The following is a 26,744-nucleotide window of genomic DNA, read 5'->3' as shown; positions in this document are numbered from 1 at the left end:
TACAAAGTTTGGTTTTCCAGGTAAAACCAAAATGTGTTTTATTCTAGTTTTCTTTCCCCTCCTCTCCAAAGCATCACAGAGAAACCTACTGCTTTCTTTTTGATTGGGACAATTGCCACTGTATGTGTCATTTTTAAATGTTTGGTTAGCTGTGGTGTTTTTAATGTGGTGCTCAGCTTGAATATAGTATTGTAGATATGGTCTGACCAAGTCAGAATACAGCTGAGTACACTGCCTTTGATTTAGCTCTGTGTTGTGTTTCTGTTTACCCAGACGAAGTTTGACTCAGGTAATCTTGATAACAATATTATATTCTTAGGTTTCCCATAATTGTATCCTCTACCCAATGCAAACCCAAAGCCTTGATCAGTTACTCCAAATTATGTCATTCTTTTTGTGGAAAGTAAATCTTGCACTTCTCGTAAAATCTATTAGATGTTCTCTTATACCAGAAAATCAAAAAATATTTTAATCAATTTTCTGGCTTTGGTGGCTGGGAGAGGATCTAGAACATACTGGCTGCTTCATAAGTATGTTTGAATAAATATTGCTGTATAAGATATCTTTTAATTTTCTTTTAATATGTGATTTATTAGTACTGTTTTAATGGAGCGCTTATTGCAGACTTTGTAAGTATGATTGCAGGCTCCATTCAGTTCACTGATATAAATATCACATAAGACAAGGTCAAGGATAGGGCCTGATGACAAGCCATCAGGGACTCCCGAGGATTTCAATTAAATTCCACAAGCATTTATCAGTGCTAAAGAGGTGGCAGGCCTGTGTAGGCCTTAACAATATGTTGCCGTCAAAAGACACACAGGCTAGTCTGACATAGCCCTATTAATCAACACTCATTGGGAACAGTGATTCAAACTAGCCCTTCATTTATCTATCTATACCATCATTTATATCTTATTTCACCTTATAAAGCATATTTGAAGTAATTTGATGTATCAAGATAAACTGTGCTTTCAGCATTTATATAATATGCCCACCTGAAATGTTAGGAAAGAAGATACTAAATTTGATTCTTATGATTCATTCCTGGTTAAAACACTCCAAGAGGCTGTATAGTTTGTCATTAAAAGGGCCTCTGTTTTCTCAGCTTCTCCAACCATTATCCTGGGGGTCTTGGATAAGTTACTTCAAATTTCTCTAACCTCCACTCTTTTTTCACTTTAAAACCTAGATACTGGCATAACATACCTTAGAGAATTGTTTGGTGGGTGAAATAAGATAATCAACTCTCTCAGATCCCTCTCCTTGGCAAATAGATTTTGAGGCTCTGATGTTTGCGTATGACAGGTTAATTGGAGAAGCTTCTGGGAATCGAGGCCTGTAGGAGATTGAAGGATGGGGCAGGGAGAGATGTGAATTGCTCTGCAGTTACAACAATGAGTCAGATGATTCCATGGGGAGCTCTAGAGGTGGGATATCTGCAGAGTGTCCATCAGAGCAAGGGTAGGGGTGCAGGGGAGCTTTTGCACTACGGCCTGGACCAGTCTTTGGATGCAAGTAAACCCTCACAAGGGAGGCCTGGACTTGGGTGGGCCCCTTCCTTTGACAGAGGGAAGTACCAGAGAGGGTTGCAACCATGAGATATCAACAGCCAACATGGCTGCCACCACAGCCTATGCTCCATGTACCAAGGGCATTGTTGCAGTGCCTGCCTGTTACACATTAACTGCTGAATGTGCATTAGCTATTATTACTATCATAATTATTCTTTTATTTCTTAATTCGCTTATCTCTTACTTATTTAGATCTTCTATTCTGGAATTTTAAAAAATCTTTTATTCAGAATTATTTTTAATCTATTAATTTCATCGGTTTTCACTTCTCTGAGTAAATCAAGTTATCTTTTTTAACAAAACATTTATTTTTTATTTTTTAATGACTTATCATTTTTTTAAGACTTTATTTACTTGATAGAGAGAGAAACAGCACAAGCAGAGGGAGAGGGAGAAGCAGGGTCCTGAGTGAGCAGAGAGTCCAACATGGGGCTCTATCCCAGGACCCTGAGATCATAACTTGAGCCAGATGCTTAACCGACTGAGCCACCCAGATGCCCCTAACAGAATATTTATTGATTTGTAATTGACCTTTGATAAACTGCACAAGTTTAAACGACACCTATTAACATTTTTACACATACACACAAACATACACACACACACCTGTGAAACCATTACTGTAATCAAAAGAGTGAACATTGCCATCACATCCAAAAAGATTCCTCATGCCCAATTATAAACTATCTATCCCTGCCACTACTCCCCAAGTAGCAACTGATCCGTTGTCAGTATAGATTAGTTTTCTCATTCTAAAATTTTACATAAATAAAATCACCCAGTATGTACATTTTTTGGATATGACTTGTTTTACTCAGCATGATTAAGAATCATCAATGTTACAGTGTCTACCAACAGTTCATTTCTTTTTATTGCTGACTGTTATTCCACTGGATGGATATACCAGAATATGTTTATCCATTCACTGTTTTTAGACATTTAGGTTGTTTCAAGTTTTTGACTATTATAAATAAAGCTGCTATGAACATTCAAGTGCAAGTTTCAGATGGATGCATGCTTTTATTTCTCTTGGGACAATATCTAGGAGTAGAATGGTTTGGTCAGATATGTGATTTGCAAATATTTTCTCCAAGTCTGTGGTTTGTCTTTTCATGCTATTAATGGTGTCTCTGAAAAAGTAGAAATTCTTAACATTTTGTTGATAAGTCTTGCTTAATTAAATCTAAGAAATTTTTTCCTAGCTCAAGGTTACAAATATTTTCTACTATTTTTTGCTAGATGTTTTAAGGTTTTATATTTTATATTTAGGTCTGTGATCAATTTTGAATCATTTTTTTTCATATGATGTAAAGTATGGATCAAAGCTCATTTTTTGACATATAGGTAACCAATTATTCCAGCACCATTGATTTAAAAAAAAAAACACTTTTTTGACAGAATTTGCCATTGCTCTTTTGTCAAAAATCAAGTCATTGTGTATGTGTAGACCTATTTGTAGACAGTCTAGTTACATGTATGGAATATTTTTCTACAAAACAAAATAGCCATGTATTATTCAGTTTACATATTTCTTCTTGCTTGAGATTTTAGTATGTATATTTCAAGAAATTTTTCATTTCATCTAAATTGTCAATTATCAGCATAAAATTGTTCCAAACTGTCATTTAATTACCTTTCCTATATGTAAAATCTATGGTAGTAGCACCTTTCTGATTTTTGTTATTAATAATTGTATCTTCTAGCTTCCTTGTCCTAATCATTGTGATTATGAGTTTATATATTCTATTGATTTTCCCAAGTAATAGCTTTTGGTTTTATTGGCTTTCTTCATCATTTTTCTGTTTTCTAGTTCATTGTTTTCTGCTGTGATCTTTATTTTATTTTTTATATTTTCTTTGAGATAAATTGGTCTTCTAGTTTCTTAAAGTGGAAATCAAGATAATTGATTTGAGACCTTTCTTTTCTAATATAAGCATTTGGTGTTTTAAATTTTTTTAAAGTTTTTTGTTTGAATCCCAGTTTGCTAACATACATTGTAATATTAGATCCAGGTGTACAATTCATTGATTCATTACGTCCATACAACATCCCATGCTCATCACAACAAGGGCACTCCTTAATCCCCATAACCTATTTTACCCATCCCCCCCCCCCACCCCGTCCACCACCTCTCTGATAACCTTAGTTTGTTCTAAGTACCACTAGGGTTCTACCTCACAAATTTGGCTATGTTGTTCTTTCATTTTCATTCAGTTCAAACTATTTTCTAATTTCTTTTTGGATTTCTTCTTAAATCTGTTTTTTTGTTTTTTAAAGATTTTATTTATTTATTTGAGAGAGAGACAGTGAGAGAGAGCATGAGCAAGGAGAAGGTCAGAGGGAGAAGCAGACTCCCCGTGGAGCTGGGAGCCCGATGCGGGACTAGATCCCGGAACTCCAGGATCATGACCTGAGCCGAAGGCAGTCGTCCAACCAACTGAGCCACCCAATCCGTTAAGTTTAGAAGAACATTTTCCAAATATTTGGAATTGTTCAGATATCATTCTGTTGTTAATTTTTAATTAAATTCCATTGCAGTCAGAGAACATATTTGTACAATTTAGGTTTTTTAAAAAATCAACAAGTATTGTTAGTGGCCCAGAAAACAGTCTACTTTGTTAAGTGTTCCATGTGTAATCGGAAAGATTGCATATTTTGCTGCTGTTGATTTTATAAATGTCAATTAGATCAAGTTGATCAATACTCAGTGCTATTGAGTATTGTTTATTTCTTCTCTATCCTTATCAATTTTCTGTCCACTTGTTTTATCAATTTTTGAGAAGGTAGTATTTATTTATTTATTTATTTATTTTTTTAATTTTATTTTTTTTTATAAACATATAATATATTTTTATCCCCAGGGGTACAGGTCTGTGACTCGCCAGGTTTACACACTTCACAGCACTCACCATAGCACATACCCTCCCCAATGTCCATAACCCCACCCCACCTCTCCCAACCCCCCTCCCCCTATCAACCCTCAGTTTGTTTTGTGAGATTAAGAGTCACTTATGGTTTTTCTTCCTCCCAATCCCATTTTGTTTGGTTTCCTCTTCTCCTTGCCTCTTAATCTCCCATGTTGCATCTCCTCTCCCTCATATCAGGGAGATCATATGATAGTTGTCTTTCTCCGATTCACTTATTTCGCTAAGCATGATACCCTCTAGTTCCATCCACGTCGTCGCAAATGGCAAGATTTCATTTCTTTTGATGGCTGCATGGTATTCCATTGTGTATATATACCACATCTTCTTTATCCATTCGTCTGTTGATGGACATCTAGGTTCTTTCCATAGTTTGGCTATTGTGGACATTGATGCTATAAACATTCGGGTGCACGTGCCCCTTCGGATCACTACGTTTGTATCTTTAGGGTAAATACCCAGCAGTGCAATTGCTGGGTCATAGGGTAGTTCTATTTTCAACATTTTGAGGAACCTCCATGCTGTTTTCCAGAGTGGCTGCACCAGCTTGCATTCCCACCAACAGTGTAGGAAGGTTCCCCTTTCTCCGCATCCTCGCCAGCATCTGTCATTTCCTGACTTGTTAATTTTATCCATTCTCACTGGTGTGAGGTGGTATCTCATTGTGGTTTTGATTTGTATTTCCCTGATGCCGAGTGATATGGAGCACTTTTTCATGTGTCTGTTGGCCATCTGGATGTCTTCTTTGCAGAAATGTCTGTTCATGTCCTCTGCCCATTTCTTGATTGGATTATTTGTTCTTTGGGTGTTGAGTTTGCTAAGTTCTTTATAGATTTTGGACACTAGCCCTTTATCTGATATGTCATTTGCAAATATCTTCTCCCATTCTGTCAGTTGTCTTTTGGTTTTGTTAACTGTTTCCTTTGCTGTGCAAAAGCTTTTGATCTTGATAAAATCCCAATAGTTCATTTTTGCCCTTGCTTCCCTTGCCTTTGGCGATGTTCCTAGGAAGATGTTGCTGCGGCTGAGGTCGAAGAGGTTGCTGCCTGTGTTCTCCTCAAGGATTTTGATGGATTCCTTTCTCACATTGAGATCCTTCATCCATTTTGAGTCTATTTTCGTGTGTGGTGTAAGGAAATGATCCAATTTCATTTTTCTGCATGTGGCTGTCCAATTTTCCCAACACCATTTATTGAAGAGGCTGTCTTTTTTCCATTGGACATTCTTTCCTGCTTTGTCGAAGATGAGTTGACCATAGAGTTGAGGGTCTATTTCTGGGCTCTCTATTCTGTTCCATTGATCTATGTGTCTGTTTTAGTGCCAGTACCATGCTGTCTTGATGATGACAGCTTTGTAATAGAGCTTGAAGTCCGGAATTGTGATGCCACCAACTTTGGCTTTCTTTTTCAATATTCCTTTGGCTATTCGAGGTCTTTTCTGGTTCCATATAAATTTTAGGATTATTTGTTCCATTTCTTTGAAAAAAATGGATGGTACTTTGATAGGAATTGCATTAAATGTGTAGATTGCTTTAGGTAGCATAGACATTTTCACAATATTTATTCTTCCAATCCAGGAGCATGGAACATTTTTCCATTTCTTTGTGTCTTCCTCAATTTCTTTCATGAGTACTTTATAGTTTTCTGTGTATAGATTCTTAGTCTCTTTGGTTAGGTTTATTCCTAGGTATCTTATAGTTTTGGGTGCAATTGTAAATGGGATGGACTCCTTAATGTCTCTTTCTTCTGTCTTGTTGTTGGTGTAGAGAAATGCAACTGATTTCTGGGCATCGATTTTATATCCTGACACTTTACTGAATTCCTATACAAGTTCTAGCAGTTTTGGAGTGGAGTCTTTTGGGTTTTCCGCATATAGTATCATATCATCTGCAAAGAGTGATAGTTTGACTTCTTCTTTGCCAATTTGGATGCCTTTAATTTCCTTTTGTTGTCTGATTGCTGAGGCTAGGACTTCTAGTACTATGTTGAATAGCAGTGGTGATAACGGACATCCCTGCCGTGTTCCTGACCTTAGGTAAAAGCTTTCAGTTTTTCTCCATTGAGAATGATATTTGCGGTGGGTTTTTCATAGATGGCTTTGATAATATTGAGGTATGTGCCCTCTATCCCTACACTTTGAAGAGTTTTGATCAGGAAGGGATGCTGTACTTTGTCAAATGCTTTTTCAGCATCTATGGAGAGTATCATATGGTTCTTGTTCTTTCTTTTATTAATGTGTTGTATCACATTGATTGATTTGCGGATGTTGAACCAACCTTGCAGCCCTGGAATAAATCCCACTTGGTCGTGGTGAATAATCCTTTTAGTGTACTGTTGAATCCTATTGGCTAGTATTTTGGCGAGAATTTTTGCATCTGTGTTCATCAAGGATATTGGTCTGTAGTTCTCTTTTTTGATGGGATCCTTGTCTGGTTTTGGGATCAAGGTGCGCTGGCCTCATAAAATGAGTTTGGAAGTTTTCCTTCTATTTCTATTTTTTGGAACAGTTTCAGGAGAATAGGAATTAGTTCTTCTTTAAATGTTTGGTAGAATTCCCCCGGGAAGCCATCTGGCCCTGGGCTTTTGTTTGTTTGGAGATTTTTGATGACTGTTTCAATCTCCTTACTGGTTATGGGTCTGTTCAGGCTTTCCATTTCTTCCTGGTTCAGTTGTGGTAGTTTATATGTCTCTAGGAATGCATCCATTTCTTCCAGATTGTCAAATTTGTTGGCGTAGAGTTGCTCATAGTGTGTTCTTATAATTGTCTGTATTTCTTTGGTGTTAGTTGTGATCTCTCCTCTTTCATTCATGATTTTATTTATTTGGGTCCTTTCTCTTTTCTTTTTGATAAGTCTGGCCAGGGGTTTATCAATCTTATTAATTCTTTCAAAGAACCAGCTCCTAGTTTCGTTGATTTGTTCTATTGTTTTTTTGGTTTCTATTTCATTGATTTCTGCTCTGATCTTTATGATTTCTCTTCTCCTGCTGGGTTTAGGGTTTCTTTCTTGTTCTTTCTCCAGCTCCTTTAGGTGTAGGGTTAGGTTGTGTACCTGAGACCTTTCTTGTTTCTTGAGAAAGGCTTGTACCGCTATATATTTTCCTCTTAGGACTGCCTTTGTTGTGTCCCACAGATTCTGAACTGTTGTGTTTTCGTTATCATTTGTTTCCATGAATTTTTTCAATTCTTCTTTAATTTCCTGGATGACCCAGTCATTCTTTAGAAGGATGCTGTTTAGTCTCCATGTATTTGGGTTCTTTCCAAATTTCCTCTTGTGATTGAGTTCTAGCTTCAGAGCATTGTGGTCTGAAAATATGCAGGGAATGATCCCAATCTTTTGATACCGGTTGAGACCTGATTTCGGACCAAGAATGTGATCTATTCTGGAGAATGTTCCATGTGCACTAGAGAAGAATGTGTATTCTGTTGCTTTGGGATGAAATGTTCTGAATATATCTGTGATGTCCATCTGGTCCAGTGTGTCATTTAAGGCCTTGATTTCCTTGTTGATCTTTTGCTTGGATGATCTGTCCATTTCAGTGAGGGGAGTGTTAAAATCCCCTGCTATTATTGTATTATTGTCTATGTGTTTCTTTGATTTTGTTATTAATTGGTTTATATAGTTGGCTGCTCCCATGTTAGGGGCATAGATATTTAAAATTGTTAGATCTTCTTGTTGGACAGTTCCTTTGAGTATGATATAGTGTCCTTCCTCATCTCTTATTATAGTCTTTGGCTTAAAATCTAATTGATCTGATATAAGGATTGCCACTCCTGCTTTCTTCTGATGTCCATTAGCATGGTAAATTCTTTTCCACCCCCTCACTTTAAACCTGGAGATGTCTTCGGGTTTAAGATGAGTTTCTTGTAGGCAACATATAGATGGGTTTTGTTTTTTTATCCATTCTGATACCCTGTGTCTTTTGATTGGGGCATTTAGCCCATTAACATTCAGGGTAAGTATTGAGAGATATGAGAAGGTAGTATTTAAATCTCCAGTTATAATTGTAGGTTTTTCTATTTCTCCTTGCAGTTTTACCAGGTTTTCCAATTCTATTATTAGATGCATAAATATTTGCAATTATTATGTTCTCTTAAATTATTGATTCATATATAATTATGGAATGATATTCTTTATTTCTGTTAATGTTCTTTTTTCTTAAGTAAACTTACCTGATATTAATATAATCATTCAAGCTTTCTTTTTATTGTTGTTAGCATTGTATGTCCATTTATATTCTATTTCTTTTACCCGATTAATGTTATTGTATTTCATATGTAATTCTTTAGGCAGCATATAGTTAATTTTTGCTTTTTCATCCAACCTGACAATAACCTCCTCTTTAAAAATATATTTAAATATTTACATTTAAATTTATGTGAATATTGATATGGTTTTATTTATTTATTTATTTATTTTTAAAGATTTTATTTATTTATTTGACAGGCAGAGATCACAAGTAGGCAGAGAGGCAGAGAGAGGCAGAGAGAGAGGAGGAAGCAGGCTCCCCGCTGAGCAGAGAGCCCGATGCAGGGCTTGATCCCAGGGACCCTGGGTTCATGACCTGAGCCGAAGGCAGAGGCTTAACCCACTGAGTCACCCAGGTGCCCCGATATGGTTGGTTTTAAATTTAATATCTTATTTGTTCTCCATTTGTCCCATCTGTTCTTTTATTCCCCTTGCTCAATTTTCCTGCCTCTTTCAGCATTAATTATTTTTCTTATGGTTCAATTTTAGTTTCTTTGGCATCTCGTTAGCTATAACCATTTGTTATGTTATGTTAATGGCTGCTTTAAAATTTATAGTATATATCTTTAAATTGTCACAGTCTATTTTCAAGTGATAATTATGCCACTTGACAGCATATGAACTATATCATAATGTATGTCAGTCTCCCCTCTTGTCTTTTGTCTTGTCATACACTAAATGTATAACTGAAAATTCATTGTTAACTATTTTTACTTAAAACTGTCCTATAGGGGCACCTGGGTGGGTTAAAGCCTCTGCCTTCGGCTCAGGTCATGATCTCAGGGTCTTGGGATGGAGCCCCGCATCGGGCTCTCTGCTCAGTAGGAAGCCAGCTTTCACCTGCTTCTCTGCCTACTTGTGACCTTTGCCTGTCAAATAAATAAATAAAATCTTTAAAAACAGAACAAAACAAAACTAAACAAAACTGTCCTATACCTTTTAAAGATCCTTAAGTAATAAGAAAAATAGTTTAAAAACTTTACACAAGTCAGTACCCTTCCCAGTGTCCTTTATTCCTCTGCATAGATCTGTATTTGCCTCTGGTGTTATTTTCCCATTTCCTAAAGGAATTCCTTCACTGTTTCTTATAGTAGAGGTCTACCACTGATTATTCTTTTTTGGCATTTTTATGTCTGAATCAAATTTTATTTTGCCTTCATTTTTGGAAGGTATTTTTTCTGGCCATAGAATTATAGGTTGAAAGGTTTGTTTGTTTGTTTGTTTGTTTGTTTTTTCCCTCTTGGTCTTCACTGTCTTCTTGTCTCACATGGTTTACAAGAAATCTTTCATTCTTATTTCTGTTCCTCTCCCCACAAGGTGTCTTTTTTCATTATATCATTATATTTTTGGTAGGGTTTTCTCTTTATCACTCATTTTAAACAATTGATTATGATGGGTCTTGGTATACTATCCTCCTCCTCCTCGTCTTCCACTTCCTTCTTCTTTGTGGCTTATTGTACTTGTTTGTAGAGTTAGAGTTTTCATCATGTTTCAAAAAATTGGGGGCATTCTTCCATCAAATATTTTTTTCTGTTCTTTCCTTTCTTTGGGGGATTCCAATTACATGTGTATTAGGCCCTTAATTTTTCAGCAATGATCACTAAAAATGTGTTGTTGTTTTTTCCCTCTCTCTTCCATTTTGAGTAGTTCTTTTGGCAGGTGTTCAAGTTCACTAGAAGTTTTCTGTAATGGTTTATCTGTTGTCTATCACGACCACTGAGTTTTTCATCTCAAACATTGAATTTTTAATCTTGATTTTGGTCTTTTTTATAACTTCTCTGTCTCTACTTATAATGCTTAATATTTCCTCCAGCTTCTTGAACATCTAGATTACAGTTCTAATTTTCTGCTAATTGAGTCATCTCCTCCAGGGTTGGTTTTGATTGATTTTTCTCCTCATCCATCATTTATATTTTTCTGCTTTTTTTGCATTACCAATACATTTTTATTGAATGTAAGACATTGAGGCTTTTCTGTTCTTGGGCTCTGAATTTTTTTCATCCCTTTATATATTCTTCCACGTGGTCTGGATTTAGTTAAATCACTTAAAAACAGGCTGTTCCTTTTGGGTTTGCTTTTAAGATTTGCTAAGAGGTATAAGAGTACTGTTTGTCTTGAACTACGTTTCTCTTTTACTAAGGTAGAATTTTTCTGTGTATTCTCTATGATGCCTTGTCAATGATGAGATTTTTCATTTAGGTTATTGTGAAGAGAAATCCTACTTGGTTTGTGCACACTCTTGGAATTGCTCCCTTTCAACTTGCTAGTTGATACTTCCCAGACTTTTTGTAATTTCCTCACATTCATTAACTGATGAATTCTTAGCAGGAATACCACCAGGCTTCACCTGCATTCCCTTGCCCTGCACCGTGACCATGAACTTGCTCCAGGTAACAAGCATTCATGGTCCTAGAGTTCAAAAACTCATTCTTTTCTCCACGTCTCATAGATCACTCTCTTTCATTGCCTGATGTCCTTTCCAGAAACTATTTTACATATTTTTGTAGTGTTTTAGGTGGGAAAATTAAGTGGGAAACTAAGTCTAGTTCCTGTTACTCTACTTTGGCTGAGGTTGAATCAATAATGTCTTTGTCTTTCTTTTTCTTCTTAATTAGTAGACTATATATATTTTTTTAGAGCACTTTTAGGTTTAAAGAAAAATTGAATGGAAGTATAGATAATTCTTATATACCACTTCTCACTACCACCTACTTCACAGTTTCCTTTATTATGATGAAAATCTTGCATTAATGTGGTATGTTTGTTCCAATAGATGAACTAATATTGATACAGTATTATTAACTAAAGTCCATATTTTATATCAAGTTTCACTCTTGTGTTCTACAGTTTTATGGATTTTTAAAAATCATATATTGTCATTTAATTACCATTATAGTATCCTGCAGAGTTTTACTGCCCTAAAAATCCCTGGTGCTTTTCTATGTATTCTCTGCATTCTCCCTCCTTTCCCCCAAGCTCTGGCAACCTCTGAACTTTTTACTGCTTCCATATTCTTCCTTTTCCAGAATGTCATATAGTTGGAATCACACAATATATATTTATATATCTTTTTAAGATTGGCTTCTTTCACTTACTAATATTTATTTACAGTGCCTCTATGTCTTTTCATGACATGATGGCTTTTTGTTGTTGTTGTTGTTACTGCTGAATAATATCCCACTACACGGATGTATCACAGTTAATCTATTAAAAAACATCTTGGTTGCTTCTAAGTTTTGGGAATTATGGATAAAGCTGCTATAAACTTTTATGGGGACATAAGTTTTCAACTCATTTGGGTAAATACTAAGGAATGCATTTGCTAAATCATATGGTAAGACTACGCATAGTTTTGTAAGAAACTGCAACTCAGTCTTCCAAAATGACTGTACCATTTTGCAGTCTCACAATGAATGAGAGCTCCTACTGTTTTATATCCTCACCAACATTTGAAATTGGTGTTTTAAATATTAAGCTATTTTAATATGTGCATAGTTGTATCATATTGTTTTAATTTACAATTCTCTAATATATGGTGTTGAACATCTTTTCATATGTTTATTTGCCATCTGTGTATTTTCTCTGGTGAGATGCCTCTTCAGATTTTTTGCCCATTTTTAATTTTTTTAAAATTTCTTAGTATTAAGTTTTAAGACTTCTTTTTTGGATATGACATTATTAAATATGGACTTTTCCAATATTTTCTCCCAGTCTGTAGCTTATATTTTTCATTCTCTTGACAGTGTCTTTTCACCAGATAGTTTATAATTTTAATGAGGTACAACTTATCAATTTTTTTCATTAACAAAGTGTCGTATCTTAAATGTAATTTCAAACCTGTGGTTATCTAGAATTTCTCCTGTGTTACTGTCTAGGAACCTAAAATTTTTTGCATATTGCATTTAGGTCTGTGATCCATTTTGAGTTAATTTTTTCGACAGGTGTAAGGTCTATGTCCAGATTCATTTTTTGTATGTGCATATCCATGTATTCCAACACCATTTATTGAAAACACTATTCTTTCTCCATTGAATCGCCTTTGCTCCTTTGTCAATGATCAGTTTACTATATTCATGTGGGTTTATTTGGGGGCTCTGTTGGTCCCATTGATCTATTTTTCTATTCTTTTTTCACTGATGCTACACTGTTTTGATTCTGTATCTTTATAGTAATTCTCGAATTGGGGTACTATCAGTCCTCTAACTTTGTTATCCTTAAATATTGTATTAGCTATACTGGGCATTTTGTATATCCATATAAACTTATTTTATATATTTATTTTTTATATGGGGAAAAGTCTTTTTTTAATTCTGTTCGGTTAACCAACATAAATTTTTGTTGTAGCATTTAACAGTTCATTAGTTGCGTATAATACATATAAACTTTAAAATCAGTTTGTTGATAGCTACAAAATATCAGTTGGGATTTTGATTGGGATAACACTGAAACTATAGATCAAGTTGGAAATAAATCTTGACAATATTCTGTCTTCCTAGTCACAAACATAAAGTCTATCTCCATTTATTTAGTTCTTCTATTTCATCAGAATTTTCTAGTTTTCCTCATATAGATGGTTCACATATTTTCTTAGGTTTATACCTAAAGTATTTATTTTTCTGATACTAATATGAGTGGTGCTGCATTTTACATTTTAAATTCCAGTTGTTCATTGCTAGCAGATAAGAATTGACATTTGTATGTTAACCTTGTATCCTGCAACCTCACTATGTTCAATGATTAGCTTTTAATATCCCTTGTGTTGAGTCCCTCAGATTTCTACACAGGCAGTTGTGTTGCCTGTAAAAAAGACAATTTTTTCTCACCTTGCAGTATTATTTTTATCTCTATATCTCTGACTTATTCCATTGCTTAGGACCTCTAGTACAATGGTGAAGAGAAGTTCCTTGCCTTTTTTTTTTTTTTTAAGATTCTATTTATTTATTTGACAGAGAGACATCACAAGTAGGCAGAGAGGTAGGCAGAGAGGGGGAAGCAGGCTCCTTGCTGAGCAGGGAGCCCAAAGCGGGGCTCGATCCCAGGACCCTGAGATCATGACCTGAGCTGAAGGCAGAAGCTTAACCCACTGAGCCACCCAGGCACCCCTTGCCTTTTTTTTTTTTAATCTTAGAAAGAATGCATTCAACATTTCACTAAATATTATGTTTGCTCTATAATCTTTACAGATACCCATTCTCATATTGAGGAGGATATATTCTATTCTGTTTACTGTATTAAAGTTAAGAATGGGTATTGAATTCTATCAAAGGTCTTTCTATATTCAAATAATATTAAGTTTTTTCTTTTTTAAAATCTTGTTAATATGGCAGATTATATCAGTTGATTTTTAAATATTAATGCAATCTTACATGCCTAGGAAAAAAGTCACTTATTTATGACATAATATCTTTTTTATATTGTTGGATCCTATTTGTTAATGTTTGTTACAAATACCTGCATTTAAGTTCATGAGGGATATTGTTCTGGATTTTTGTTTTCATCTAATGTCTTGGTTTTGGTAACATACGATTAAATTCATTAAATGCTTTGAAGTGTATTTCCTCCAATCCAAGTTTTTAGAAAAGTCTGTGTAAAAATTGGCGTTCTTTCTTTCTTTAATGTTTGGTAGAATTTACCAATGAAGCCATATGGGCCCAAACTTAAAAGATTTGTTTTTCTTATTGAGATATATAACTGACATATAACATTGTCTTAGTTTTAGGTGTATAACATAATGATTTGGTATAAGTATATATTGCAAAATGATGACACAATAAGTTTAAATTCATCACCACATATAGTTAAAATTTTTTCTTGTGATGAGAACTTTTAAAATCTACTCTCTTAACAATTTTCAAATACACAGTATATAGTATTGTTAACTGTAGTCACCATGCTGTACTTTATATCCCTAGGACTTATTTGTCTTATATTTGAAAGTTTATAGCTTTTGGCCACATTCACCCACCTTCCAACCCCTGCCTCTGGCAACCACCTGTGTCTTTACATTTAGAATAGATTTCCTGTAGAGGGCACATACTTGGGGTTACTCTGACAATAGCCCTCTCACATTGTAGAGCAGGGTTTTCAGCCTTGGTACTGTTGGCATTTTAGGCCAGATTTTTGTGGGGTACGATCGTCTGCATCTTACGATGTTTGCAGCATTCCTGGCCTGTATGGACTAGACACCAACACCTGAGTCCCACTCCTGCTCCCCAGGTGACAACTGAATAGGTCTCTAAACATCGTGCGGTGTTGACAGAAGGCGAAATCATTCCTGTTTGAGGATCACTGGCTTACACCATTTAAGTTTATTGCAGTCATTGGTAGATTTGAGTTTAAATCTATCGTATTGTTTTCTTGTTTCATTTGGGTTTTTCCCCCTTTTCTCACCTTCTTTTGGATTGAGTAATTTTTAGAATTCTATTTTAACTTCCGTATCAATTAATTATTTATACCCATTTCTTATTATTTTTAGTCATTTCCCTAAGATTTACTGTATCCATGTTTAACATATCACGGTCTACCTTCAAATATTTCAGCCACTTGACATTTAGTATAAAAACTTAATACAGCAGTACATTTTATTTTCCCCCTTCTTGGTCTTTTTGATACCCAAGAATTGTACCTTTGCTTCCTTCTGCCTCAGTAGGTTCACCATATGCTTGTGTTGATCAGCACTCAGCTGAAGATTTGAGAGGAAATGCATACTGATCTCTGGTGCTCTCTGTGCATCACTCTCTCTCTCTCTCTCTTTTTTTTTATTAAAGATTTTATTTATTTATTTGACAGAGAGACCACAAGTAGACAGAGAAGCAGGCAGAGAGAGAAGGAGAAGCAGGCTCCCCGCCAAGCAGAGAGCCCGATGTGGGGCTTGATCCCAGGACCCTGAGATCATGACCTGAGCCGAAGGCAGAGGCTCAACCCACTGAGCCACCCAGGTACCACTGTGCATCTCTTTTGAAATCTGGTCATTTTAGCTTCTCTAAAGATCAAACTCTGTGTCCTCTCCTCAGGGAGATTTCTAGAATCTGCTTAGGTTCTCCTCCTTACACTTTAGCTTAACATGATGGTAATTTTATTCATGGAAATCCTGGCATCTCTCCTATTTTCCAGATTGTTTCTGAGAATTGCTTATAGTTACTTTCTGTTTGTAAGTGTTTCCAGACACTAGATAGTATATTTGATCTGTCTGTGATCTAGAACATGGTAAACTTGAGACCTTATCCTGTGACCCTATCCGGACTTTCCCTATTGAGACATCTCCCCACCACCCAACCACATTCAACCCTGTGCAACATTTATTAGGCAGACTAGTAATTTGTGGGACATTGACAAGTTACATATTATTCATCCTTCCTCCTAAAGGATTTTTGGGCAATTTTGATAAGAGGAAGAATTTTCACTGACCTCTCTCTACAAGAGAATTCTAACTTTTCACTGTCTTACTAGAATCTCTCTTTTTACTTTTTTCTTTAGGATTGCCCCTCAAATTTGAAATCTGTTTCCCTTTATTATGTAGAGCCATTGAATTATGTCCTGGTCCTATTTCCAAGCTTGAGCACCCTGAGGTGTCTGTCTCTGTCCTGAGCCATTTAGTCAGCTCAGTGGCGTGTGGGAGAATCCCAAATCTTAATAGCCTTATTAGGAAGGAGGTATATTTTCCTCATGGAACCAAGCTTGGGAAGGACAGGGATGTCCCAGGGATAGCTAGAAATAGAGATTTGAGGCCTTGAGAATTTTCCCCAAATCTCCTGTTTCTCTTGTGTGAAGATTTAATTACCTCACACTGATCTCCTCCTAGATGCTGGATCCATGACTACATCAGTTTCCAGGGCCTTCAGTTCACCATAGTTTGCAATCTTTGCTGCATACGAGCTCACTTAGGGAACTTTAAAAAATGCAAATGCCAGGTCACACCCCATAGCAATGAAATAAGGATGTCTGGGGGTGGGAGCCAGGCATGCATGTCTTATTTAGGGACAAAGTAGGAGTTAAGCCTTTTATAATTCTGTCAATATATTTGTGTATATCTTGTCTCTAAATCCAATTCAGAGAAACATTTAATGCCTAGGCTGAAATCAGGGGTTCCGTGAGCAAGTCTGCATGAAGACTTATTATGTGAACTCATTTGTCCATCAGGGGCATTCATGTTTTACAAAAAGAACCTGGAGCAGAGTTCTTAAAAAATTTCTGTACCTTAAATCAGCCATCAATAACAAATACACATTTGCTTCCACTGCAAGGCCTATAAGGGGCATATGTTCTTCTTTTTTTTTTTTTTAACCTAGGTTTCTGAAACATTTAAGTCTTTTCAGTCTAGCTCAAGAATGCTATAGAAATGAGCAGAAAAGTGGACGTATACGGCTCACATATAGAATTTTGCAGTCTATGTGTAATATTCCCACATGCTTCTAGCCATTTCATACAAGGTTCCTATTGTTTTTCCTAACCATAATGTGGTTATTTATCTCTGGAATGTTTTGATACTTTTGTGACAAAATAGGAATTTATCTGATATCTGTGAGCTTCCTGTACTTCTGAGACCAAGTTTGAAAAATGTACATTCATGCAGGGAAACGTTGACTTATTATGGGTGCATTATTCCTTCTCGAGCCTTGTAAGTTGAATCTTCCAGAAGACACGCATAGTAGCCCATGAGAGGTAAAGCATTTTCTTGGGCTTACTATGGTTTTGTAATCTTAGTGCCAGATATTTTAGTATTTACTAAGGATATCTTTTGAAATGGCTTCCAGCTTTTTGAGTTAACTCCATCCAACTCAAAGCGATTTTCTGCTCTATCCTTATTTCACTCCACTCAGATCTGATTTACTTTGTAAACTAGCAGAAATTTCTAGTAGTGGCATTGGTGCTGCCTTGACCCAATGAGATCAGTCTCCAGATTTGTTCCATTTATTGTGCTTTGTTGTTTATTGAATTAACATAGTCATGAAGAAGAATCATGATATTTTGGAAGAGGATTTTGGCAATAAAATTTGTGTTATGGAATGCAAGCAGTTTTTTGAAAAGCCCCATTGCACTTATGTCGAACCAGTGAACACTGAAATCACTTCATCTCTTTATCCATTCATCAGGTATGTTTTAACTACAATACAGTTACTGAACTGCCTGGCTACCCCATTTGTTGAGACACAGAAATCTTCTCAGAGTCTCTAGTGGCTATAGGGTAGGTCTGCGGTGTGTGTGGGGGTGTGGGGGGAGGTAGGGACAGTATCAGCAAGCACTGATGTAGCCTCCAGTCATTTTTTGCCCTGAGAACACTGGGAGATTTATTTGGGATTTCTTCTATCCACTAGTTCTTCCTCCTCTCCCTCCCCTCAACACCACTAAGACAACTGTCTCCTCTACTGTGATCAAAATAACCCTATCTTCCTGGTGCTAACTGGTCTGTTTGCTGGAATGTTCACTATCAAACCCCTAATACGTGGACCTCACTTCCAGATATTTTGATCTAGTCATTGGGGCTCAGTTAGTAGATGTTTTTTTCAAAAGCCTCCTAGGCGATTGCAAAGTTAAGCTAGGCTGAAACCTCTAGGCGGTTTGCTGCAGCAGAACTGGACAAGTCTGCAGGGAACAATTCGTTTCTATTGCACTTGTTGCCCTGTCATTTGCATAAGGTTCTGGGTTCAGACATGAGCACCTTTCTTTGCACCTTTGCCTTTTGCTACCTGTAGTTCAGAACATCTTGCTTGGCCTCCAGCTATCTCAGTTCAAATTCTGTATATGCCATCTATTGTTAGGTAAATCCCCCTAAGCCTCCTGAAACTCCATTAACTGATGGGTAACGTGGGAACAACGGAATTGTGTCTCCGAGTTCTTGTGCTGTTTCAATAAATGGGATCTATATATGAAAGCCTTAGCGACATCCACAGCAGAAAAAGCACTCCAGTAATGGGGGGCTCTGCAGTCACATTGAAGTAGCAGCAGTTGAAGCAGCAATATTTACTAGCCTGATGTGAGTTTGGGTTCCTCTCAGACAAAATTGGGACACAAAATGTCTTCTCAAATTTGACAAGATGTTCAAATATTGTTGTTACTCAGAGAAAGCATTAAATGTAACATATCTGATAGGTCACTGATTTCAAGCTAAATTAAACTTGGAAAAAGAGGAATTTTAAAACTGAGGCTCTTCACAAACAAAAATCCCAAACACTTTCATGCTTTCTGGCAGGAATCTGAAAGGCAGGAATCTGAAATCGTCTGCCAAGATGATTAAAGGGGACAGATCTGATCTCTAAAGTCATCAGAGACCACCAAGGCCAAGTTCCGTCTAGTGGAGAGTGCTAGGTTCCATTTACTTCCAGGTGCTCCAGATTAAGATAAATGCTCTGGGTCCTTGGAAGCATGTATTCTAGAAGAGCAGCACAAGACATGCTGTACAATTTGTGGTGCCGGGCAGGGACCCTAAGCTCAAGAAGCTATTCCAGCTGCTGTTCAGACATGGCCCTCACTGCAAATTTAAGTCAAGGTCAGAGTTATTTAGAGATCTGTATGGGTCTCCTGTAATTCAAATCCATGGCTGGCATTTATGATTATTTATGAGTTTATCAAATTGTGCTATACTCCAGATTTATGCAAGAGGTGAATTACAGATAATTTTTCACTTATAAAAATGTTCTACCATATAAAATGGCATGCACTACAGATTACCTTAAATAATGAGAAATAATAGAGTGCAGAAGGGAATAAATACTAGAATCAGACAGACTCGATTTGAATCCAAATCCTGTCACTTATTAGCAAATTACTTAATTTCTCTGAGTCTCAGTTTTTCCAGTAACAGAAGGGAGCTTTTACTATCTGCTTCAGAAATGTGTTGAAAAAATTATCCATCAAGTTACTATTTGTGAAGTGCCCAGGATGATTTCAAGCAGAGTCAATTTCCACATAGATTGGTTTCCATCTCTGTCTTATCCTTCTTTCTTTATTTGGTATACATGAAGTGCAACATTTCCCTCCCCCTCTTCTTTTTATTTCAAGGCTCATTTGGAAATAACTCTGATACATAATATTTTAGGAAAGAGGGTTAATCCATTAATAATTAATAATTAATGATTAAGCAATATTGTTGCACGTAATAATTGCTACTAAAAGTCCATAATGATGGGCTGAGGAAAGACTGGAAAGAAAAATAAAATAGAACAGCCTGTTAAACTGTGTAGGTTTCCCATCGGATCTGATTTTTGTAGACTCTACTTTGATCTGATTCCTTGTGTGCATGGGGCATTAACGTCTGGGAGAGAGGCACTAGGTACTGGAGGGTCATATGAAAATAGTGAGTTCATTGGTCTGAGTGATCTGGAAATGGGAGGTGCCGGGGTGTGAGAATCTCCAAAATCAAGAGAGGCAACAGAAGCAGAAGGAGAAGGTGAAATCATATTGGGAGCTGATTTCCACCATCTGTGACTCTGTTACTGACAAAATCCTTTTCCATAAATAGTTCCCATACAGCCTCCTAATTTTCTGTAAGAATGGGCTATTGTTAGGCAGTGGGAACTTTTCTATAAGGAGGAAGGTAGGTAGCAGGGAAACCTCACCTGGCCATTATGACCAGCCAAGGAGAGTTGAGTGGTCTTCCCCAACCATAAAATAATTGGGGATTAAAGCAATAATCAGAGACAGATTTAGCTTATCCATGATTTCACGTAGAATCAAGCCTTTGGACCAGGAGCCAAAGGGATGTCAGATAAAGTTTGGCTTGTTGGTTCATAGGCATGGGATATTTCAAATGTGTTTATGTGTCTGACATACTAGGTAGAAAATATATATACAATTTCAAAAGATGTATAATTCCTAGAATTAGCATACATTGTCTGGAGTGAATTACATACCTAGGTCACTATTATGCCTGTAAAACATGAGGCCTTTGTACCTTTGGTTAGTTTGCTATCTCTTGAGCTGTGATTCTGAACTGAGATTTGAGAGACAGGTTACTGCTGCACACCTTCTCCCAGCGACAAGAATAATAACATTAATGAAAATAACAATGATAAAAACTTAACAATTTTTTTTTTGAGGGCTTGCAATCTATTAGTCATTCTGTTGATTAAATCCTCTTTCCTTGAAACTCACAAAACTCTGTAGCATCAGTATTATTACAATGTTAATTTTATAAGCAATAGAAAAGAATGCTTAGAGAAACTGAATATGACTTCTGGCATGGTCTGTTTGCAAATTCCAGTGTGCTGATGTGCAGACTTTGAGCTTCAACTCCCTAGGATAATCATCTTCTAGAAGAATGGGTGGCAAACATTTTCTATAAAGGACTAGAAAGGAAATATTTTAGATTTTATTTTTTTGAGGCGTATGGTTTCTTTTGCAATTTTTCAAGGCTTCTGTAATATCACGTAAAGCAGCAATAGATAATCCATAAAGGAATGAGTGTGGCTGTGTTCCAATAAAACTTTACTTACAAAAACACGTGGTAGGCTGGCTTTGGTCCACAGGCTGACTCTAGAGCAGCCCTTGTCCCATAAAACCTAATCCAATGAGGGCCATGGTCTATATCTGCACTGCCAAATATAGTAGCCATGAGCCGTGTGTGGTTATCAAGCACTTGAAATGTGGCTAGTACGACCAAGAAACTGAACTTTATATTTTACTTAATATTAATTATTTCAATTTCCATTTAAATAGCCACATCAGCCTAGGGCTACCACATTAGACAGATTAGATTGGAAGTTTTGGCACATAAATCAGTTCTAGCCTTCATGGCATAGATGAGACATGCTTAGACTGGAATTCTCTGAAAAATATAACTTCAGTGAACAAATAAAATGATCAAGTATAAAGCATGCAGGGCAAATAGAAAATTAGAACAAAGTAATTTAAGTTGTGAGAATTATTATCTCAGCTTCTCTTCTCAAAAACCATTTTCAAATTAATGTAAAAATGTTTTGTTTTCCTTCTTCTATACACAGCTTTTTCATTAGATACCTCTCTCTCTCTCTCTTCATCTTTTCTTCCTGGGGATATATAGAGCCAAGGGATTATCTCTGTTGTCTTTCCCTTGGCAGTTCAGCAGCCTGGGGTTCTGTTCTGAGCCCCCCATGAGCCTCTGTGAACTTTGGGTGAATTATTACTCATCTGCAAAAGTAAGCTAATATTACTTACATCTTTCTTTGACAAGTTTTGGAAATTAATTGTAGTGTATTAAAATAAAATGTCCAACTCTTGGACACAGTGCATGGTAGGTGACTTACATGTTTAGTTCATTTGTTCTTTTGCCTTCATCCCAATTTATATTATATGGTCAATTTCATCTCACGCCATTTTAAATCATCGTCTGAACCAAATCCACAACTTGGGTCGTCTTTGCCATTTCAGCTGCTGATAGTTCTTTCAAGGACAAGTCATTGATATTTATCTTTTTTCTAGAATACCAAATACTCTATACAAAACCAACTGAAATTAGTTATAGCAATAATACAAAAATTGTTCATGTCTTCTGCCCATTTTTTGACATGATTATCTGTTTTGTGTGTGTTGAGTTTGAGGAGTCCTTTATAGATCTTGGATATCAGTCCTTTGTCTGTACTGTCGTTTGCGAATATCTTCTCCCATTCCGTGGGTTGCCTCTTTGTTTTGTTGACTGTTTCCTTTGCTGTGCAGAAGCTTTTGATCTTGATGAAGTCCCCAAAGTTCATTTTCTCTTTTGTTTCCTTTGCCTTTGGAAATGTGTCTTAAAAGAACTTGCCGTGGCTGATGTCGAAGAGGTTACTGCCTACATTCTTCTCTAGGATTTTGATAGATCCCTGTCTCACGTTGAGGTCTTTCATCCATTTTGAATTTATCTTTGTGTACGGTGTAAGAGAATGCTAGAGTTTCATTCTTCTACACATAGCTCTCCAATTTTCCCAGCACCGTTTATTGAAGAGATTGTCTTTTTTCCACTGTATATTTTTTCCTGCTAGACTCTTCTCCAAAGAAGATAAATGGCTAACAGGCACATGAAAAAATGTTTATCATCACTAGCCATCAGGGAGATTCAAATCAAAACCACATTGAAATACCACCTTACACCAGTTAGAATGGCCAAAATTAACAAGACCATAAATAACATGTGTTGGAGAGGATGTGGAGAAAGGGGAATCCTCTTACACTGTTGGTGGGAATGCAAGTTGGTGCAGCCACTTTGGAAAACAGTATGGAGATTCCTTAAGAAATTAAAAATAGAGCTATTCTATGACCCTGCAATTGCACTGCTGGGTATTTACCCCAAAGACACTGATGTAGTGAAAAGTAGGGCCATCTGTACCCCAATGTTCATAGCAGCAATGGCCACAGTCGCCAAACTGTGGAAAAAAACAAGATGACCTTCAATGGACGAACAGATAAAGAGGATATGGTCCATATATACAATGGAGTATTATGCCTCCGTCAGAGAGGATGAATACCCAACTTTTGTATCAACATGGATGGGACTGGAAGAGATTATGCTGAGTGAAATAAGTCAAGCAGAGAAAGTCAGTTATCATATGGTTTCACTTGTGGAGCATAAGGAATAACAAGGAGAAATGGGGAGATGGAGAGGAGAAGTGAGTTGGGGGGAATTGGAGGGGGAGATGAACCACGAGAGACTGTGGACTCTGAGAAACAACCTGAGGGTTCTGGAGGGGAGGGGAGTGGGGGGTTGGGTGAGCCTGATGGTGGGTATTATGGAGGGCACGTATTGCATGGAGCACTGGGTGTGGTGTATAAACAATGAATTCTGAAACACTGAAAAGAAATTTTTTAAAAATTAAAAAGAATAATACAAAAACTGACATAACTTGTTTCTTCTTCATTCCTGTTGTTTAAGTGGTTTGCAAAAACTGGCAAATCAGCTAAAATAGATACAGATATTAGGTCCTGCTATAGACTAAATTTTGTCCTCCTGACCATCAGATGTTGGAGCCCTGATCCGCAATGTGATGGTATTTGGAGATGGCGCCTTTGTGACATTAATAGGTTTCCAGGAGTCATGAGGGTGGGGTGCCTATGATGGGATAGTATCCTTTTAAGAAAAGGAAAATAGGAAGAGATTTCTCTCTGTGCCATGTGACTACACAGTGAGAAGGCAACCACCTACAAGCTAGCAGGAGGGCTCCCACCAGGAGCTCAGTCTGCTGTACCTTAATCTTGGTCTTCCCAGCCTCCAAAACTGTGAGAAAAAAATATCTGAGATCGCGTGTTTAAGCTATACCTTATGCCTGCCTGCACCATCAGAGAAAAGAAGAGATTCTGTCCCTGTCTGAGGATGTTTGCAAATATGAAATCCTATAAAATTACCTTGTTATGCACCATGGCATCATTTATATGTCAGGGAAAGTTACTTGAACTTCAAACTAAAATATCCACCACACTGAATATAGGTGTTAAATTAGCTCCTAAGAAAGTAGCATCATAATATTTATGCATATTGAAAAGCTTTGAAGTTACAAAGAGGAAGCACATTTGATGCTTTCAAAGTAATAGTTCATTTCCCGTCAATTTTTCACTACCCAGCATCTGGTCACTGAAACATACTCCTTGATTTAATATGGAGTTTAAATATATCTCTATCTATCTGTCTCTATATAGATAGCTGTATAGAATATGTATAAAGATTCACATGTCACCATGCACAGGGATCTGAAAGTGTGAAGACTTCTGGACAGCTTTTCTGATTTGGCATGCTAAAGATGAAACCAGTCATTCAGTTGTTAATATTGAATTATGCAATGCAAAAACTACCGTGAGGTTTTGAGGCTACAAAGAAGAGGCAGCATCATTTCATATAAACATTGTCTCAACCTCCTCTACTGCTTTCGTGAACATATTTTTCTGCATATTTAAAGTTTATAGCAGAGCACAAGGTTCATAGTTTCTTTCCATATTCCAACTTTATAGCAAAGCCACAACTACATATTAATATAGCAGCTATAATGTATTTCTAGTTAAGCTGTCATAAAGTCTAGGGCTTTCCACATCATCACTTTTGAAGGTCGGTGCCACAGAGAAAAAAGCCATTTGTACTGGATCGCCATGGTGGTTTGTAATATACATGGTAATAAATATCACAATATATTTCATTTTTATATGTTTTTGATGAAGAGGTAAAAGTGCATCTTCTACAGTTGCTTTTCAGAAATTGCTCATCTGTTTGGAATGAGTGTAAAAGACACTGAAGCTAAACATTATTTATCGAGACATCACCGCTCTTCACTCACACCACGGCTGAAATGAGAAGAGGATGCCAATAATATTTCACTTACTGTATCAATTTCCAGAGCTCGCCCTGTGGAAGCACTGCATGTGTATGAAAAATAAATGTGAGAAAATGGGGATATTCTGACAAGCACTGTTTCCATTGTTTTTCATTTTTATCATTCTGATAATTTACATCCTTTCGAAGTGTAATTGGAAATGTCTTTCAGAAGTCACTTCACCGTTTCCACGTGGTGCCTGATATTTGTGAGTGCATAAGAAACATTTAAGTGCTCTCGGTTGTCAGTGTGTATATACATGTATATGTGTGTGCATATATACACACATACACAAACTATACATACATATGTATATACATACATATATGTATATGCATGTATAGTTTCTTACAGTAAAAAAGATTTCAGTGAGCAATGCTGTTGTGTTCAGCTATGAAGGTTGATCTAAGAGGGGTGTAAATATGTGTCTCCTCCCTTACTTTCCTTCTGTTTGGCTCCCATTTGGTTTTCTTCCTTCAGTCAGTGGCTAACTGCACTCATCTGTATCTATTAGCTAAACGAAATCCTCTTCCTTCTTATGTCTTGCCCATGACAACTTCTTTTACAAAATCACTGCCAAAATCATTTATTTTTCATTGCCATGAACATCTACCAGGATGAGAAGAGGGATCTTCAGAAGGGAGACAGTGGTGAACGTTCAAATGAGCTGTGTGTGCAAGAGCAGACAGAATGGGAGGGAGGGAGGTGTGCTCCTTCTCCTGTGTGCTTTACCTGCTCTCCCTTCTCTGAGCCAGATCAAAGGGCTCCCAACGCCCTCCTTCCTCTGCTCTCGTGTTCCACAGTGTGAAACCTCCATGTGCAGGGACCTTAGTGAGGTCATCATTCTGATCTCTTGCCCCTTCTGCTTTTTCCTTCTTAATTCCCAAACTAGGTGCTTGCACTTAACGTTTCTTGTTTCTAAGTTTTAAGGGTTTCTTTCTTTTATTAAGAGTGATAGACAGTGAGCAGCCATGGCCTTACCATTAAAAAGTATCAAGAGGTCCAGACAAGCTTACATAGAGTTTCCACAATTATCCAGATACTGTCCCGTAAAACAGAAGTGAATGCTGCGGATAGATTAAGGCACATCACCACTGATTTCAGCAATGTCTGGGGAACCTTGGGATATTCCATTAATTCCAATTAGCACAGTCCATTCGTGCCTCCCTTTGGATATGTACTAACACAAAAACAAGGGAGTCATGAAGATGGAAATAACTATACTTCTGACCTATAATTTTAGAAATAGTGTGGGGTTTTCAGCAAAGATGTTTATAACATAAGACTATATACTTCAAATTGTTTTTTGAGTATGGTTGACACACAATATTGCATTAGTTTCAGGTGTACAATGCAGTGATTCAACAAGTTTATACATTATACTATGCTCACCACAAGTGTAACTACCACGTGTCACCATACGATGCTATTATAATAACATTAACTATACAAGAGTATATATTTTTAATAAGTAGGATTTTAGAAATATAGAATTGAGTTCCACTAGTTTGTGAAATGAGTGATTTTCGGTAAAATAGGTCTATGCTTATGTATATGGGCATGTGTGTTAGCATTTGTGTATATTGAGAAAGAATACACAAGAGATACCTTTTCACCCTTCCCGTACCAAAGCTCTATTGGTGTTATTTTCAAAGTTGGAATTACTCAGTGTTACTTTAGAATGTATCACAAGACACAGGATGGATACAACCAAATTCAGTTTCTGAAGATCAAGGCAGGACCTACTCCAGAGGTG

This window comes from Enhydra lutris, unplaced genomic scaffold, assembly GCF_002288905.1.
Source record: "Enhydra lutris kenyoni isolate GAN:26980312 unplaced genomic scaffold, ASM228890v2 scaffoldscaffold27, whole genome shotgun sequence".
Classification (NCBI taxonomy): Eukaryota; Metazoa; Chordata; class Mammalia; order Carnivora; family Mustelidae; genus Enhydra; species Enhydra lutris.
This window is presented reverse-complemented; position numbering follows the sequence as displayed.